Source organism: Alligator mississippiensis, chromosome 10, assembly GCF_030867095.1.
Source record: "Alligator mississippiensis isolate rAllMis1 chromosome 10, rAllMis1, whole genome shotgun sequence".
Lineage (NCBI taxonomy): Eukaryota > Metazoa > Chordata > Crocodylia > Alligatoridae > Alligator > Alligator mississippiensis.
In genome coordinates this window covers 76,683,420-76,703,745 of record NC_081833.1, presented here as the reverse complement: position 1 = coordinate 76,703,745, position 20,326 = coordinate 76,683,420, and the positions used below count along the sequence as shown (strand labels likewise).

General features: G+C 40.7%; 1 protein-coding gene across 2 annotated transcripts in view; it reads right to left on the bottom strand.

Annotated features, from left to right (window-relative positions):
* The window catches only part of ZFHX3 (zinc finger homeobox 3), an 813,079-nt gene that overhangs the window by 619,445 nt on the left and 173,308 nt on the right, over positions 1 to 20,326 (bottom strand). The window contains exon 5 of one of the 2 annotated variants that reach the window (XM_059714010.1): positions 377 to 512. The gene's annotated coding sequence lies outside the window, so the exon portion shown is untranslated. Of the gene's footprint in view, positions 1 to 376; positions 545 to 20,326 lie in introns of those variants that run through there. The other variant, XM_006258819.4, reaches the window with a different exon arrangement.

Here is a 20,326-nt window from a genome sequence, read left to right as displayed (position 1 = left end):
AATATAAAAAAGTCACAGCAATCATGTCATGATTCCATGCCTTCCAGCCCCGCAACACCCCCCCACCCCCCCATTTCTCTTTCCAGCACGCAGTGCTGGTGATCACAAGAAACAACAGCAATCTGTTGAAGATCAGACACTAAGACAGGGAGGTGGGGAGAAGGATACAACACATACACGTGTCAGCAACGCAGCCCAGCAGCCCGATTTGCATATTCACATGAGTTCCATTCTCAGATTGCTTAAGCAGTGCAGAAGTTAGGTGTCTTCTCCACCCACCTACCCTCCCTGCTCCATAAAGAAACAGCAATTTATAACCAAAAAGAGAGAGGGAGAGAGGAGAAAGGAAAGAAAGGGTAAGCTCAAACTGCCTTACCTCAGCTGGCTGGCTTTCTCTTGCTCTTAAAAGGAATTCCCTGTGGTTCCTTTAGAATTTTTGAGAACCATCCTTCAGGGTTTTTAGTTTTCTGTTTCTCTCTCTTCTTCTTCCTCCTCCTCTTTCTGTGTTGTGACTGGGTTTATAAAAAAAAAAAAATAAAAAAAAAAAGACAACTCCATGTTAAGCTAGCAGTCAAGGCATCATGAAGTCTAGGGCTACAGGGGGAGGGAAAAGAGGAGGGGAGGGTCACAGCTTAATGCTTTACAAAGGGGAACCAAAAGCCTGGATTTTTTTTTTTAAAAACCATACACAAAATATTGAAATTCATATACACGCAACGCACACACGTATGGATGCACATACACATCATTAGCTTTTTGCCAAAAATTGTGAATAATGTCCAGCCTACGATGCAAACAAACGCGATATTCAGAGTTAATGTGAAAACTCCATCCTTAACCTACCCTGGTTTCCTATCGAGGCTTAGCTATCCATATAATAATACATTTTACAGGCATTATATTATTCTTTGCAGTACTTGGGGACAATGGTTAAAGATGCAGGTTCTGCCTTAAGTAGAAATTTGGGGCTTGGTCTGTTTTCATTACAACCCTAGCATTATTTAAACCGTATTTTTGTGCAAGTGAGTTTTCATATTTGATGTTTCTAATGACAGTAAGAAACAGAAAAGAAAAAGACTCAGGTATTTGTCCTTCAGACATAATAAAATAACATCACTACGTGTTTATGGGATTGGATAAGCGTGTGTGCAGGCCTATTTTTTTAAGCTTTTGTTATCCAGTTTGATACACACATTATTTACCCAATATACTGTAATGGCTGCTTGGAAGTGCTACAGTCTATTGCATCAAGCCTAGTGTCACATGCACAGATTAAATCCACCTCTAAGAACCCCAAATTAAACGTCTGTTAAAAAAATCTAGTGAATACGCATGTATAGGAGCTGTTTGCAAAAATATCATGAACTTAAATGTTTTGAGGACATCACTGCTTCAGAATACAAGTTATTAGATCAGATCACGGATTGATCCTTTAACTCCATTTTAAAATCAAAGGATATTTTAATTACACTGGCAGAAAAACAAATAAACTTTATCAAATATTTTTACACACACCATAATTAGAAGAGGCACATGTTATTTTTGCAAATTGGGAAATATAAATTTGCTCTTCTGCTGACATGCTGCATGTCGTGTTTCATCCCAGACTGTTTATGGCCAAGTTATAAACCCCTGAAGTATATGCTTTTAACAGAAATGCTGGGATATTGTACACATATACTAGAGCATTAACAGTGCTTTTTAATACTAACGTGTACGGAAGAAAGCCAAGGCAGATTCGCACGCATGTGTGTACAGTAAATACATCGAGGCTTCCCACTGGAAATGATACAATGGGGGGAATACAAACAATAGAAGGCAGGAGCCAGGAAGGAGTTAAGGAGAGGTTAGCATTCACATCGATGGAGAAGTTGGGGGGGCAGTTGTTAACAATGGGTTAAGCAAATGCCAAAATAAAGATTGTTTCTTTATTTGAAAAAGATCTTGGCAGACACATATTCTTAGAAAAATTAATTTCTCTGCCTTTGTGCCTCTCCTCTTCTCCTTTAGAGAAAGTGGGGAAAGAGGTGTTTTGTATTCATGTCCTGTCTCCCAAGGAAAAAAAAAAGGTAATTTTAAGAATCTGACCACTGTGCCCGAGTTAGCGTTCTCCACCCCAAACTGATGAAAAATGTCTAAGGCAAGACTCAAAGAGTCACTGAAATAAAGAGAAAAAAAGGAAAAAATATCCAAAACATTAGACACAGAAACATTATATTTCAATATTATCATATGAATTAAATGTAATCCTTGAAGCGACTAGTCCCAGGGGTCACATATTAGGCCATTTTTTTCTTTCTTTCTTTTTTTTTTTTTATTTAATAGAGGTCATCCAGGCTGAAAAGCAGAACCCAAATGAAAAGCATCTTCAATGTGGTTATAACATGAGCTGCACGGGGTCAGGCAGTGTCTTGTATGGCCTCATAAAAAATACATAACCAGACAGCCTAATAGTATTTCTTTGCATTCATTTTTGGATGGGAACCGGCAGATGGGGGAGGGGAGAGGGAAGGGGTTGACGGAGGTAGGCTCATATAAAATAACCTGCATACACATTTCCATAACACAGGGCTTTCAGGAAATTCCTTTCTTTGGGAAAAAGATTTTCATTCAATAAACAAGACTCTCAAACTTGCTTATGTAAAAAAAAAAAAAATGAGTTGATAAATTCTTTCTTTTGCCCCTCAGACCTGTAACAGCATTTAGTGTGAGCCTACATACGCACACAACTCTGGCACACACACATGCATGCACACACACACGTATGCATTCACTCAGGATGGCCATGCTTAATTGGAAGTGCAACCATGTTGAGCATTCTTGCATTAAACATTTGCAAGCCATTCTTTTATTTGTCCACACACACCGACACAAACCAAATTCGAATGATTTCTTTTCTGAAAAACAATACTGCTGAAAAGCCCCAGTGCCATGGTTTCTGCTTTAATTTGCTCTCATATGGAAGGGGTTTGCGCAGTGCATAGAATTTATGCAGGTTGCAAAGATGTACGGAGTGGGAGAGGGGGTGAGGGGAAGGGAAAGAGAGAGAGCGAGAGAATAAAAAGGGAGCGCGCACGGAGAACAAATAAAAATAAACCTCTCTAAAGATGCTTGAGAGATGAGAGACGCTCTAAATGTTACCTCCCATCCCCCTCCTCCCCAAATATAGCCTGGAGATGAGTGACCCTGCTGAGGGGAGATGAAGCCGCAGAGGTGACCCAATGCTAACCAGCCTGTTAGAACTAATAAGGTGTGCTCCTAAGCCACTCAACTGACACTAGGGCATTGTGGAAATAACTCTCCTGGTTATTGCCCATCCTCAGCTTGAAATTTACTACTCCTTTGCATTATTAAAGAGACAGCTTGCATTCACTATGGGGGAGAAGATTTGGTGAGGATAAATAACTGTGCATGGTTTTTTTAAATGTTATGTTTGTGCTCTCTGTAGTCTTTAGATGAAGATTTTGAGCATTACAGCATGCTGGGTTAATAGGCTGTTATTTATTATTTGAGCTGTTTTCAAAAATAAAAACCTATTTTAGAAAAATAAGATATTTTTCCATAGCAAAGAGTCAGAACACAGGAAATGTTAGTAATATTTTAAAGGAAGGACATATGGTATCCAATAGCAGGCCTTGGAGGATGGAAAAGGCTTCCAACGTATTACTCAGGAGTCGTTTCATTTGTCTCAAATGCTCTTCAGAGTTAATTAAGCAAAGAAAGATATTTTTTTTTGCGATTTCATAGTTGGTCTAATAAAAGGTATCATCTCTGAACCAAGAGTTTCAGAGTTTTGCATTTCTTCAGAGTTAAAGCACCTTAGATGTGGGTGTCTATGGGGTCCGGAGCGGAGAGAGGTCCTACTGCAAGCCGAGTTTGCTCTTGTGAGAATTATATGGTGACAGGCACCAACAATTTGGAAGTCTGCTCTATCGTGGGTCCTCTTTGGATTTTAAATTAACTGTGGGAAAGGTGAGAGAATGACACAGGAGTGGTGATGTCCTGACTTCTGCCCACGAACCAACCTCCTGCTCTGCTCCGACAAGCCAGGCTCTGTCCCCACACAACACCAAAGTCTCCGTCCACTTTTCCTATAGGACCCTCCTCTTTTGTTAAATTGTGGGCTTTGACCACCATGGAGCTCGCTGACAACGCTGACATGGAAGTTTGCAAAATTAGAAACCACATTGATACCTATGAGACCACTTGTTGTAGGCTACTTGTGACCAGCATCGTATGAGTACATTTTGGATAGACAGTTTAGAGATTAGCTTTACAACCATAAGGGCTTGACACTTTTGCTTTTTTTTAAATAAAAGCTCGGCTCATAGAACAGACGACTACCACCACAAGCCAGCCTGATTCTATATGGAGGAAGCAGAGAATGCTGCTTCATTTGCTTTGCCTATTAAATTCAAGAACCAGAAATGCTTGCCCCTACTTTTTCCCAAGGGATGCCTCTCCTCCCATGCACAACCATTGGTTGTAAATACTTTTGAGAAAATAAACAAGGAACGTGTCCTGGTGATACATGGTAGATTGGCCCGGGCAATTCCTTTACACATTTATACCACAGACTAAACTAATACTGTAGAATTGATCTCGAGTAAAATGTCTCTTCCCCTATACATATAGCTTTCCATGTGGCGTGGACTTGTGCAATTAATTTATTAGTCAGTCCAATCGCCAGGCATGCAGGCAGGTGAGTTACAGGCATTAGCAATACATATAGTGGCTATTTAGTGATATTCCTAATTGAGAACATGCTGCATTTCTAGCTAAAAACATCAGAAGTAATTTTTTGTAGTAGCAACTCAGTCGCCGATATATTCTGCAATGCACAGACACTACTGAGAAAGGTGTTCAATAATAAATAAAACTCTGAAGATGGTACAAATGCAAAGATAGTGCTTATGTGGGACCGGCTGAGCCAAGAGTTTGTTGCTGCTGTTGCTGTTTTTATCGACCGTGATTCAGTCAGTCACATTCGTTACCAGAGATAGTCAGGAAAATTCACAAGACAGCATCAGGACCACAGCAATGCTCCAACTGTCCTAACCCAAGGATCTTCTCCCAATCAGGAAAAAAACTTTATCCTATTCTTTTAAAGAGATTGGTGAAGCTAACTGCTAGCAGCAAGTAAGGAGGAGCTGTCTTTGCACACTGATGTGGTAAAATATGAAAATATGCCATAATACATCAAAATGGCACGTGCCTATCGATTCTGTGCACTCCAGGAGTAAATGCACCTCTGGAAGAAGGCTTCATTTGAATGGGCCAGGAGAATGGGTACCAGATTTGCTGCACTTCTTCTGCATCATCCCAAAAGCTCAAGACGACATTTCCCACATTTCTGATGACTTGGGAAGGGGCTCGCAGCAGGCCTGAAAAGGGGTCTGGGATGAGAGTCAAAGATCTCTGCTAGTCTTCCCACTGGGTCCTTTAGCTATATACGTTTCTAACACGCCGTCTTCAAACCTCGAAACGTTCTGGGATTCAAAGCCACTCATCATTTGATCTGAATGTGATGCTTGCTCACTCAAGAATCCAGGAGCGGCTTGTTGAAGAGAAACAGAGCCTGGGAAGGAGGCATGAAGGTCCTGGCTCTTGAGGAAGCCACTGGACTTAGCAGCCAAGTGGCTGAAAAAGCTTCATACGCATGTAAAGTGTTCATCCAGGAGCCAGGATGACAGCTTCGAACATATGTTTATAGAATCAGTCCTCTGTCCCTGCCAGGTTTGCTTTCCTTCCTCCCACAGCCAAAAAACCACTTGCAAAGGGAATGTTTAACACCAGTTTACATATTTTGAAATAAAGGGTTTAGGTAAAAAATGCTGATGAGCAATGGTGGTGATGCTAGTGGGCACCACTGGGCTATTATCGGATTGCATAAATTAAAAATAAAAAGCATCAAAGAAGCAACGGTCAGTTTGCACTGGAAAGTCGCATCCAAAGTTTTACACGTGCCAAATACAAAGAAGTTAAAGAAGGCTGTCTGGCCAAACTGGCAAGCCTTAAATTCACTACCCAGCCTTCTCATCCCAAAAGTATACACCTGAAAAGAGGCCAAGTTACAAATGATATATGCGCTTCACAAAAGGCTCCTTATTGGGCTGAACGTGTCTTCATTTTTGCATGTTAATTTTTAAAACATTCTTTAAATGGAAATAGAAATTAGAATGCCTTTCATATTGGTTGCAATATCCCAAGAACCTGGAGCAAAATCTAAGAAATTTAGACCATAAAGCAGCTCGCCTTTCCACTTTTCACGTAGTAAAACCTAAGTAGAGAGAGTATAAGAACCAGCACAATGCTCTAGTGGATTTAAGACTACAATTTTCAGAAACAAATGCACCAAATTAGGCAATGATATTCATATTTAAGGCACCTAAATGAAAGTGCTCTGATTTTTTGAACTTTTGATCATCCACAGTTCCCATTCTCTGAAAATGATATCAAGGACAAAATTAATCACGCTGAATAAGACGGAGTTACATCTTTCTTCATTTCCGACCCTCCGTTTCGTATCTCCGTCATCCAACGTGCAGCCTTTAAAAGAAGAACCACATTAACTCTAGTTGCCTCATGTGAGCATTTAAAGGGCTCTACTCATGCTTTTCCTTCTCGGTAGCATTGGATGTAGCCGCAACATTCATCTTCCAACTCGACTGCTCACATGTTAAAGAATCTGAAGTCACCAGTTGGCGCTATTGTAGATTGTTTTCTGTCTTCACATTGGAAATGCTAACACAGGGTAGATGTTTATTGACAGCCGTGATGCATTTCAAGTTAGATTATGAGTCGAGAGCTAATAAAGTCTGTTCTACCTAATACTTCTTCTAAAAACTATTCTTAAATGTGGAACTTCTGTCCAACAAACATTAAAGGGCACTAAAACATTAAATATTACAGAAGAAATATTTGCTACAAGAATCCTGCTGGAGAAAGGTTATAGAATCCTCGTAATCAATCCAATACAGCCAGGATGAAGAATGATGGCAAAACTTTCTCTCAAATTGCCAAGAGTTATTTCCATAACTCAAATCTACTATATATACATACCACAGCTATCTAATGCATCTCTACCTCTGCTGTAACTACTGTTGTCCCTGAATACTGTCTGAATTATAATTCTTTACTTTTAATCATCTGTCTTTTTCTGTCCTCCAATCCAAATAGGAATTGACAAACAGATACATAAATCCTTTAAAACAATACACTTCCATAACACCCTCGTGACAAAGATACAGCAATATTTTCAGAACATTCCTCTGAGATTTGAGGGGTGAATCCCCTTAGTCTACGTTAGCAGTAGATACCCACCAAATATACCACTGCCAGAAATATTGAAAACATGTTTTAACACTTGGCTCATCATGTTGCATATGGTACATTACTTAGGTACGTGGCAACTAATTAATTAAACACGTTACTATTTCCAAGTAACATTCACAAGTGTCAAAACCTTGTGATCTAATTTTATTATGTAAAAATATCCAGCTCTTTACTCCTAGATGTGCGTGAAGCCTTAGTGGATCTTTGGGAAGCATGGAGATGCTGGAGAAGGAAGGGCGGCCTTATGGTTAAAGAGGAGGGTTCAGTGCCCAGCTCTGCTGCAGTCTGCCTGCTTGGTCTCTGCAAGTTACCTGATGTTACTGTCTCAGTTCACCACCTGTATAATGGGGATAACAGTATTACAACCCTTTCTCCATATTGTCTACTCAGATTATAACCATTCAAGTTATTAGACAGACAATGAAATCTTTGCTCCACTGAAATCAGTAGTAGTTTTGCCATTGGTTTCAGCAGAGCTAAAACCCATGGTCAGATCAACCCAGGAAGTATCCCCTACCCTACATTTGAATAGCGCTTCATGCAAGAAAACGCTGGCCTTGGGCACTTGGTCTCTAGGCACTACTGTGGTGCAGATAACAGTAGTAAACGTATGTGAACATCAGCACTGCCCCCATCTCCTTCAGCTGTGTTTTGAGTGAAAGCAGCCACGGACTGCGATGAACTCAGTGCTATTGGCGTGCACTTGGCGTGCCCAAAACCTACCTACTGGATCTGGGCCCTCGGGGGACTACAGGTTGTGCCCAGCAGGGAAGGGAGGAATACCCCTTCGCTCCCAACTGAGAGTCCTCAGATGCCTCCCAACTAAGACTGTGGAATTTGCGGGGCAGGTGACAGCTTGAGGATCACTGGATCTGTACTAGAACGAGCAAGCAGCTAGAGAAACAGGAACCTTCATTAGCGGTTCCCAGCCCAAGGCAAGAATTGAGGTTGACGTTCAGCGCCCTTTGTGTAAAGCTAGGGGAGTGCCATCCTGCGAGCAGCAGGCTGAAGAGCTTCAAGCGGCGTGCAGCATGCTACAAAGCCCGCTCTGTATTGGTGACACTTCGGGAGAGAGCCTGCGACCGGGCATCCTCCAGAAAACACGTTACAGGGGAAGGGAGCAGAGAGGCTCCCCAGGGCTGCCACAGGGACAGCTTTCAGAGTGCAATACCAAGGGCCCTGGATATGGGAGGAGATGGGACACAACTCACACCCTGAACAGCTCTTTTCATTAAATAAAGTTGAAGCCATGAAGAAATGGAGATTGAAAGCCTGGCTGGAGAGCTCTCCATGATGCACAGGCCCTCCCCTGGTTTACAGGTTGACAATTCCTGTCTGGCCCAAACATGCAGTGGGTGAAAGTCCCAAGAATTAAGAGAGGGAAGAGAAATTATGAACCAAATCACATGGTCCTTTCCCACTGCTCAGTTTGGACTGCACATGGAGAGAGGTCCTGATTGCTATATCCAGTCTATAGAGTCACTTAAGTGATGGGATTTTCACTCCTTTTCTTAGAAGATTGTTTCACATTCTAAAAGGCCACGCTATTAGGAAAAAAATCATTAATATTTAGTCTATAGTTTCCCTTGCATTTTATGCCCTCTAAATTCACCATAGGCAAATCCTGGCGCGTGAAAATACTGGCATTTGACGTTAAACACAACAACCCCACCACGAATGGCCATTTGTGGGCATGATTACAGTAGAGGAACTTCACGTTCACACCTTATCAACTCCTTAAGGTTGCTATGTAACAGTTTCCTCGTTTGTAATGTGGGAAGAACGATTCTTTCCTACTTTGCAACAGGTCCACTAGCAAAAAACATGTTATAAAAGGTACTGTTAGGATTAATGCATTACTGTACAATGAAATAATTTGTGTCAACTTTCCAACCCTCTTAGTGACTTAGAACTTGTCTATGGAAAGGTATGCTGCTATAACCTATGGTAATGCTGCTATAGCTCCCAGTGCAGACACAATTATTTTGCAGAGAGACTTTAAATTAAACCCACAATGAACGAACCAACCAACGTCAGAGATCACAAACACCCCCCACCTTGTTTCTAATCCAGAGATCGCTACACATAGCAGTCAATGATTTGAAAACCGGTGATAGTATTTAGTATTTTCTATGAAGTGACCCAATTCAGTGTCCTTATTTCCTAGCTGAAGACCAGTTACCAGGGCCATAAGGCTCCTATACACGTGCAGGAAGTCTCACGCTGTAATTCCGCGCTGGAGCGTGGAAATTAATATGCTCCAGCAGCCTCCACATATGCCAGCGTCCCTGTGCCGGAAAAGGGCAGCAGAGCACTTTAAATTAAAGCTCAGTCCGCCAGTTTTAGTTCAAAGCACCCCGCCACCATTTTTCAGCGCGGAGATGCTGATACACATGACACACCAAGGACATTTAACTAGCGCAGCCCCCCAATGCCTCCCAGAACACGTGTATAAACAAACGCCCATAGTGACTAAACGTCTGCAGGTTAGGAAGATGAGCACAAAGTCTCAGAGACGTGATAAAGAAGGGCTTTCTAAGAGCATGGGAAAAAATTATCAATTAACATAATCTGCAACTTCTTTGTATTTCACAACGCTAAACAAAAAGTAATGTAAAGCTATGGAAGTTCAGGTACAGGAAATAATGCATTATATGAGACAACATTATAAGAGAGTTCAACTACTGGGGGTCCTCTTGTAAACATGTCTTCTGAATGGACAGAACAACAGAAAATGGATCTTTCAAAATAGATCCAAATAGGTAAATTTGTGCCAAACTCATTTCATTAAACAATAAGTCACTTTTAAATAGGTCTATATAGAGCTTCACATACTAAATTTAGTGAAATTACTCATGCCATTTGTAGTTTGAACTTTTTAAAAAACATGTATGGAGATGACGGTGTGTTATACAAGAGAGTAGCCTATCACTAATACAAAATTTATACCGAGTAAATCAAAATATAACACAACTCACCCACACTTACAGTCTGACTTCATCACTCTAAATGTAGTGAGCTATTAAATGAAAAATGGAACTAGACTTTGAACTGAGGTTTATTAAAACAAAAATGGCCTCCTCCCACAAAGGATTAAATCAATCAATTTGGGCAATTTTCATCCAAAACAAAAACCTGACAAACGGGCTGATCTCGTTTCGTTCCGATGGGAACTGTGCTTGGGACTCGGTTCTGCCAGAGGATCTCTTAAAAAAAAAAAAGATTGTGAGCAAGGTCTTTGAGAAGGGGCTAGTAAATTCTTCAAACGCTGACCATTTTTCCAGCTTCTACAGCCAACTACAGCATATTTCCAAATCCAGCCATCTTGTAGACCCTTGTTAGCCAAATAGTCACAGAAATTTGATTGTAGAATGATTCTTTTAACATTTCCCTATTTCTGACCTATGCATTTAATTGCTATGTTTGTAGCTAAAGTTTTATGTCAAGATCTTGAGTAATTAATGGGAAATGGGTTATTACTGTACTTGCATGTTGACAGTACCAACATCTTTCTTTCCATATTTATGTGGCCAAATAATCAAAACTACAAATACTTTTTCTCCCCCACAAGACATTTTTTATACAGCTGTTCCAAAAGCCCAGGGAATAAGAACATTACATTTCCACTTTGTAGATTCAAAACTGAAACATTTCAGAGACTTTAAATCAATACAATATCAGAACTATGAACAGCATATCTGGCATCTCAGGATGAACAAGTTTAGCAAACATACTCTTGCAAACAAAGCTATTACCTGGAAAGTAACTAAAGACAAAATTGTCTTCTTTCTTTCTCTTTTTGCATGGTAAAATTATTAGGATTTGTTAACTAAACTGGTAAACTAAGCATCACACAACCTTTGGTGTCTTCAACACAACTTCTTTACTAATGCAGGAAAACACAAATTAATTTGTGTGTCACGAAAAGCATAAATGATTACCAAGTGGCAAAGCTGGCTTTATACATTCAACAGCTTGTCATCTCATTTATCAAAATTAACTTCTTGTGTTTTTCAACAGAATTTGTGGTAAACTATTTTGAAAACTTATGGGAAAAATATCTAGCCACATTCCTTTTACTAACGGTAATGGCATACACTGTAAAAGTTTGCTTCACGCTGAGAAATACTAGTTAACATCTCTGCTTCTTTTATTCCACTAAACAAACCCGGGGGTGTCTGCCTGCAGTATGGGGCTATTTGCATCAACCAGAAATTTAGCTTTTTGTATTGTTTCTGCCTAGGTATTCCTACTGTTCTTCCTACCTCTGCCCTTGAGAGAGGCTGCTTACCTGTGGAAGAAGTATAGGAGTACTTATCTCCATAAGTATAAAGGGAAGAGCTCCAATTTTTTTAAATCAGAATACCTTCATTTAACTGAGGAAAGACCCCACCAGTATGACTATACTTGGAATTACAAAAAAACCCCAACAACCCTAATTTGCCAAAGGTGAAGAAAATTAGGAGCCAAACTGAATAGAAAGAAAAATGAGAGAGATAAACGTGAATGGAATTTGAGAGACATTTAAGAAGAATTTATTAGATAACCCCAAAGACAATTACACAATCAAGACCTGGACAATTTTGCCATCCTGGTTCAGTAGCAATGTGAAGACAGCAATTAGAAATAAAAAAAATACTAACATAAATGGCAACAAAGGGAAAGAAACAGCAATTCAAACTAAACAAAACCTGCACACTGCAGAATCCTCCAAAGGGGAACTGAAGAGAACCAGGATCTCTCCCTGGCTGGCAGGCCTATGGAGAGAAACCAGAAGAGTTTTCATACTATGTTAGGAACCAAAGAAATCCCAGGAATGGTAGAGGCTGACAACTAGACAGAGACGGGAAAGCAGTTCACAGTGAAGTAGAAAGGCAGAAATGGTCATTTAAAAAAAACGATTTTCCTCTGCATTTGGATAGAAGCATGGTGATGCACTCTTGTCCATGAAGAAGATGAAGTACTTTCCAGGAGATCAGTAACTGAGAAGAACGCTGAACAAAATCTATTATAGGGAGAAACATGTTTAACTCAACAGGTCCAGATAACATGCACTCCAGAGTCATAAAAAAGTCTGCTGAGGAGGTCTCTGGCCTATTGATATTAATTCTTGGAATAAATCTTGTACTACAAAAAATGTCCTGACTGGAAGAATGTTACGTTAGTGAAAAAAAATTAAGTAAAATGATTAGGATGATATGTGCTGGTTAGCCTGACATCAAAGTAATGAGAAAGCTGACAGGAGATTCAACAAATAAGGAAATTATTAAAGGACAGGAATGCAATTAATGCTGATCCACGTGGTTCTCGGGAAAACAGGTCCTGTCAAATAAGCATCCCGGCATCCTTTGAAGTGTGTGCTTAATAGACTTAACTGCGGCTGGGTGAAAATGTCCACCACTAGAAATGGCTCCAGGAGAGAGCTCAGTACAGATGTTCAGTCTGCAACTGGCCCCTCTTCCCAAGACCACTTTGATCCCAGCCTGAGGAAAGCTTGGGCTGCTCTAGTCCTCCCATTCCCTGGCAAAACCCCCTGCCCGCTTCTCACAGCTGGCACTCACGGTGCCACTCCCCCTGCTCCAGTTATGTGCCCTCCTCTTGCCCATGTCTCACTCCAGGGACTCTGGCGCATGGCAGCTGCTCCTCCCCACCCTTCCCAGTCTACAGGCGGGACACGAGCAGCTGTCTCCATGTCTTCTCCAGATGGGGCTGACCCCAGTCTGGCAGGCAGGGGAGCCTTTTCCCACAGCTCTGTTCCTCCTGGTCTCCAGTTAAGCCATGGGAGAGGAGGCAGATGTTCATTCTCCCAGGAGCAACTTCTACCTGGATGGAGTTGGGTTATTTTTCTCCTGGAACAGACATCTTGCTCCAGGAGAAAAAGACGGAATATCTGTACACTTCAACATCTGCAGCAATTCTCGTGGTAGAAACCAGACAGCTGTACCTGGCCTGGACACTTGTAACAAGGTGTTTGACATAAGACTAGAGTTTAACATCTGAGTTAGAAAAAAAATAGCACTTTGCAAAATTGAGACTGTGCATGTAAGAACTGGCCTCCTGACTGATCATACAAAACACTTGTCAATAGAAAATCATCATCAAAGGGTATTTGTAGAGGGATTCCCCAGGGATCTGTATTGGGCCTGATGTTATACACCATTTCAAGCAAAAAAAAAAAAAATTATTGACAAAAAAATTTGCAGATGTCAAAGACAGGCAGAGTGGTACACAGTAATAATGGCAGGCAATCAAACAGGGCATTTGGACCACTTGGTAAGTGAGGACCATTTAAACAAATTCTGTTTTAGCAGAACATAATGCCAACATTACACTTCCAAGATGCAGGAATTCAGAAGAGGGACCCCACTCCGGAAAGCAGTGGACAAGCTACGAAATGCGAGCTCCCGGCATGACACTGAAGTAAAAGAGTAAGGCGATCGCTGGATGCATAAACAGGGACACAGTGAATAGGAAGGGAATATACTCGTATTCAGCACTCACAAGATTGGAATACTGTATCCAGTTTTTGTGTTCACATTAAAAAAAAAGATTAGTTGAAGATAGAAAAGAAAAAGAAAAAAGAACAATAAAAAATATTCCAGGACCTGAGCTCAGTCTGTTTAGGTTATTGTAAAGAAGAGTGAAAAGTGATTTTATTTACAACGTATAAATCCCTTCATGGGGTGAAGCAACTAGGCTCTGAAATGTTCTTTAACTTAGTAGAGAAAGGCGTAACAGGAACCAATGGCTGAAAGCTGAAGTCAGGCAAAGTCCAATTAGAAATCATACATTTTAAATGGCAAGGGTGATAATCACTGAAAACTATTAGCAAGGAAAAAAGCAGTATATCTGATGTCTTCAAACCCAGCTGGACACCTTCCTGGAATACTAGTTTTGGGCTCAGTACAATTTTGGCTAACACTTGATGGCCTTTAACATACAGAAGTCAGACTAGATGCCTATATTCTCTCAGGACTCGGAGTCCATGAAAGCTGTCCCAAGCTGACTCATCAGGTCCAAAACAAAATTTGCAGTAATTAAAACAATGAATTAAAACAAGAGGTAAGTCCTTCCATTTTATGTTAGATTAGCAATAAAGTGCTATTGAGCATGTCTACACATGTGCTTTAATGTGCATTAACCTATTTCAATATTCAAAGTGTCACAAAAAAACCGTGGTCTTTCGCTAATGCGCATTAAAATAGGCTAATGTGCATTTGTCTAGTACTTCATCATGGAGCATTTGTACACATACTTGTGCCGCAGCACTGGGTGCTTTTAAAAGCACCTGGTACTGTGGCGCATCCAATTGTCTGAGCAGTGAAATGTGCGTCAGAGCTGAGAAAATGGCAGAAACATGCCATGTGTTTTAGTTCAAAAATGCACCGCCGTTTTCTGCAAGGGTGACACGGGCACACTCTCCTACGCATCTTTGCTAGGCAGAAAAAGAAGACAGCAAAATAAGGCAGCCCACGTCACCGGAATTTCTGCTTCCGTTAACAACCGCCAATGCTTAGCGCATATTTTACTACTTTTCATCATCCTAAAACTCTACAAACGTTCTAACAACCTTGGCGGAAAAACCCTTACAGTCTCGTTAGCATTCTCCAAATCCGCCCAAACCTAACTTTCACGTTGTGTACTCCCTACCAAAAAAATCTCTTTGTTACCTCGCAGAAAAGCCTTTTTGGCTAAGTTTGGGGAAAACAAGCTGAAAAGCTGATTACTTTTCCTAGTTTATTTTGGGGGGATAGGGAGTGAGATGTTAACTGTACGTTACAGAGCACAAGTGTAAACGTCATCCTTGCTGCCATTGTACAGAGTTACTATCACAAGGCAGCGATTCCACCTACTATACCAAAATAAGCCATGACTGGAAATGTGCAGATTTGAATTTATTCTCAGGTATGTAAAACATAAGAAAAAAGAGCACAGGCAAGAAGTTTTACGTCCACGTACATCTTATTGGGTGGGTGAGGATGCAGCCTAAGTAATATATCCTGAAATATCTTTTTTAAATGAAAAAAAATTGGGGGGAGCTTTAAAAATGGATTTTCCTGTCCCAGTGAGAGCATGACCACAACAATTTACAATGTTCTGCCATCCAGTTCTCTTAAGCTGCCTCCCTCCCTCCCTCATTGTGCGTCTCTCTCTCTCTCCACATCCATCCTCCATTTGCTGATAACTTCTCATCATGCTAGTTCATGCCTAATGTAAAATGGTGGTGCGCGGAGGAGTAAAAAAGGAAAGAAAAGAAAAGAAAAGAAAAAAAAGACATTATGATTGGAAAGGCAGGAGAAAGAGAAAGATTGAGAGAGACAGAGAGAATGTCAAAGCTCAAGTCTGGCATTTGCCTATTTAAATTCAATCATGCAGCCCTAGCAGAGCTGAGAAATAGATGGCCTGCATTATGAATTTCTGATCAGACGACTGATAGGTTATGAGAGGGGACGTAATCCCATTGAGAAAGCCTTTTTCTCCAAGCAAGGGCAAGCAATAACTGCCCTTCAGAGACGGCTCTTTGCTTTGCCCTTTTTATAATTTTTTCCTTTTCTTTTTTAAAAAAAGTCCAAATAAGCATTTTTATGATGATAAATGCGTAATAATGATTCACTGTGCCTGCATCGGGAATGGGGATGTGCCTTTGCAAATCATACGTGCGCTCAAAATAAACTGCCATATTTTTTCTTTTTTAAACCTAATTAGAATTCTCTCCCTCTCCCGGCTCATTTTGTACCAACATTGGTGATCTAAAAAGAAAGTGAAAGGAATCAACACATGCATTGAGACTGGTATTTTTAATACCCTACAGGGTTTTTAACATTTTATAGTTTGCCTTTTTTAACAGTATGTGTTTACATAAAAAGATGGAAAGAATTTTTCTTTAAACAACAAGTATCGCAGAAGTGCAATAGGCACACACTGCGAACGATGGGAAAGCTGATGTTTTCTTATTTATACCCATGTGACATCATTTATTATTGCTTCAAATTATAGTAAATTAACTACAACATTGAAAGACATTGGACGATTTACAGTGGGCACATCAATTCACAGGTTAATTAAAATGTTTACAATATCAATTTGAAAATATAAATCTAAATCAGGCCTCTGCGATGGCTTAGAACTTTTGAACTGTAAAAAAGTTGGAGACAACAAATCTGCTATCGAGAGTCAAGTTTATTATCAGCCCTGTACCATATGCTGAAATAACACCTAATCCCAATTTATGAGCAGAGGAAAGAGTCACAAGGGAGCGGGCTATCATCCCAGAATTACATTAACAAAACAGAGAAGATGCCTGACACGACAAAGACTTCTGTAAATAATCAAAGGGAAAAAATAATGTTTGTGGGCAGAGGGGGAGGAAAGAAGCAAGATTTTGGTGTTAAGCAAAAACATCTTGGGACTATATTCATGAGTGACATCTTTAAAACAGCAGCAACGCGAGCTGGAACGCTTTGTACAGCTGAGCTCAGCAGCGGAGTAGCTACCGCTAATCACTGCTGTCTTCACCACCCAGCGGCTAATGAAAAACCAAAACAAGAGCAAACAACTGGGTTGGCTTAATGCCTTCCTTGGGAAAAGGCTGTGCCGGCCGAGCAGCGCGGGGTTCGGACCTGTGGGCGCCCCAAGATGGAGCTCTCAGCGGTGGGGAGAAGTTTTCTTATATTAAAAGTCTGTCAGAGGTTCTGGGCTCCTTCCGCTTCTCCCACGACACCGGCGCTTGGGAGCATCGCAGCCGCTTACATCCTGAGCTACCACCTCCGTGCTGCTCGAGTCACAGATTTACCTCTCTACTCCAGACCTGTCCTCTTCTGTCTGGGCTAAAAATCTCTGCCCATCTCTCTTCCATCCCCCCATGGACGTCTAGCCATCAGTACATGAGCAATACGACAAAAACAGCTCTTAATCACTCACCATCCATAACTTCCCTCCCTGTCTTGATTGCTAAGGACACCACCACCTTTCTGTCACGTAGGCTCTCCACCGGGGCATTATTCTCAATCCAGACCCTGCTAGGTCTTCATGGCCAAAGTTTACATCTTGCCAGTTCTTTTGGGGTTACGGCTCTAAATTCTGGCCTTTCATATCCATCCACACAGCTAAAACTGTCATCCAGGCTGTCGTGACCTCATGTGTTGGTTGATGCCATACCAGTCTCTCTGGCCTACACAAATGCTCATATCTATTCAGAATGCAAAAAGCATTTTCTCAGCCCATCACCTTGACGGCACCCCCTTCCACTGACCCTCCTTCTCTATCCCATCAACTCTAAACTACTAGTTTTCATTTCCAGAGGTTTTCTTGTCCTACCCCCACATATCATCTGTCATTTTCTACCAAGACATTAACTCTAGCCTTTGACTGGCTCGTGATGCCAATCTTCATTGCCCACTTGCTACATTTTTAAACAAGCGCCTTCATCCTTTCCCCCATGCTGCCCCTCATGCATGAGATGGACCCCCCTTAAACAGCGGTTGAGGCTATCAAGTCTTCCTCTTTCAACCCTTTGCTAATATTTGTTGTCATAACACCTACCATACACTAACAAGTTGGGCCACCGACACCAGTGTCTCTAAGATTAATTATCACCTTGTTTCCCTGCCCCTCCAGTGGTCTGCATTCATCTGTTGCCTCTCGCTTTTTTACTTTAGTATGTGAGCTCGTTGGGACTTCACACAATGAAATACTCACTTTATAGAAAGAGAATCCAAGAAATTTCTGTCATGAACTACGGTTTACCAGGCACTTACCATCAGCCAACACTGAGCTAGTTTTCACCTGGTAATTGGAAACAGACACCAAAACAGTAGGAACGTTTTCTCCCACCCCCATTTCTCTCTCTCAAGGCATCATTTTAAAATGAAATGTTAAGGGCAGCCTTTCAAAACTTCCTCCAGCCATGTACGACATTGCTCTCACCATCTCTAATGAACTAGTGTGCCCTGCACGTTATACACCTACCTGCAAGCCACTGAGATCTGAATAGTCCAGTGATTTTTATGCTGTTTGGAAAGTATGGGGATTTGGGTATAATTTCTGATTCACAGGTTCGTTCGTAGATCCAGAGATGTTAGGGGCTGGAAAGGACCTCTCCAGATCATCAGGTCCCACCCCGCTGCGCTTGGGCAGGAAACCCAGCAAGGTGAGCGTCCAGGTGTTTTTCAAAATATCCAGAGTAGGTGACTGTACCACTTCTGGGGGAGTCTATAAATGATGAAGTGAGGTCTCCTCAAACAAGAGGGTTTGGTTTTTCTCCTTTAAGATATTTTAATACAGTTGACCTTCCCTAGCTCCTTAATTTTTGGTCCACAACAGCTGCACAGACATGTACAAGAAATAATGATGATTAGACACTTTTGAAATAACCTGGCCGTAAGTGCCGTAAATCTCCATCAGTCAGAATTTAGGTTATGTCCCGAAGCAAGAGAATTTATATCCTTTAATCAAAAAGATCTTTTTTACTGCAGATGTGCTTTTGCGCCTCAAAAAATGCCCTATTCCCCAATCTTTTTGTTTGAGTGCCTTGTTGCAATGAATTCCAAAGGTTAATTGTACACCGTGAAAAACTGTATCGTTTAAATCTTATGAAAATAATTTTTTTCAGTCATTGAACAGCTATACTTGCTTGTGGATTCTGAGAAAAAATAGCAAATAGCTGCCAATTTCACTTTTCTCTCACTATTATTATGTATACAGAGTACAGCTTGTCTAAATAAGATAAAAATATATTGTTAATTATCCAGAATCTTCCCCCCCCCCGCAATTCATAACAAATTTTAAAACCCCCTTATCGCCTCTGACAAGGTACGATCACCAAGTCCTGCCTTCCTCCTCCCCAGTGTCTCCATACACTGAAACACCTGCGTTCTCTACGCCCAAATACAGTTCTGCGGTGGACGGCCGAAGCACCCGAATTCCACGACCAGCCCTGGGGTGTCATTCTGATCGCAGCTTACCTCAAGTTAAAGGTCTGCTATGCACACGTACCTTGCCGTCTCAAAAATATAAATTACTTATATTCATAAACAACAGGTTCAAGCTACTAAAACAACTAGGGAGATTCTTGAAACAGCCAACAGTGAAGTAAAGCATCACTTATAAAAGAACTTTCTGTTGTTTTGTTACCTTATCAAATAATTTAATTTATCCTGCCTCTTCTGCTATGACCAACTTTTGAATAATATCGTTATAACTGCATTAACCAGAGATTTCATTTTCTTCATTTTTCCGTGCATCAGCAGGAACATCGACCAGCTCAACTGCAAGCTAAGGTTTGTCCTCTTCCCTCAACAAGGTGTGAATTTATAACTCAAGTGATCTTCAATTTTTTTTAATATTCTGAATATATGCTCTATTGTTATATTTGTGCTTTTCCCATAAAATAAGGCAAATAATGTGTGATGCATTTAACTTGTTAACAACCATATGCTAATGCATTCCAAAACGTGGAAGCAATCATTACATAATGCAAAGTAAAGATAGCAAGAAAACCGGAGACCTTCCTACCACACGTTTGGCTTTTGACAAAAAATGGTGCATACTTGTCGAAATGTAGTGAAACATCTAACAATAGCCAATTATCACACCCAATGAAGCATGTAGACTTCAAGGAAAAAAGTGGTAGTTAACAAAAGTTTTCTGCTAAATGTTGTTTTAAAAAAAAAATGTCCTTTTCTAGGTCCTTTCTCTGTTTTGTGGTCAGTCCAATGGTGCGTGGATCACGTGCATTTGAGAAAGCTCCTGATAAAATGTGAAACATTTTAATAATAGTTAGCAGCTAACATATACATTTAAAAAAACCCTGTCTTTGGAATACTGAATTTACAAAAAAGGACAAACAAATAAACAAAAATCAGACTTTTTTTTCCATTTTCTAAATAAACGCTCACTTAATTTAACATTCAGTCCTAAAGGACACCTAGCAGCCCTTTCATAAACTGAACTAGTGGTTTCCCAAATTTAATATGCATGAACAGAGCATGTG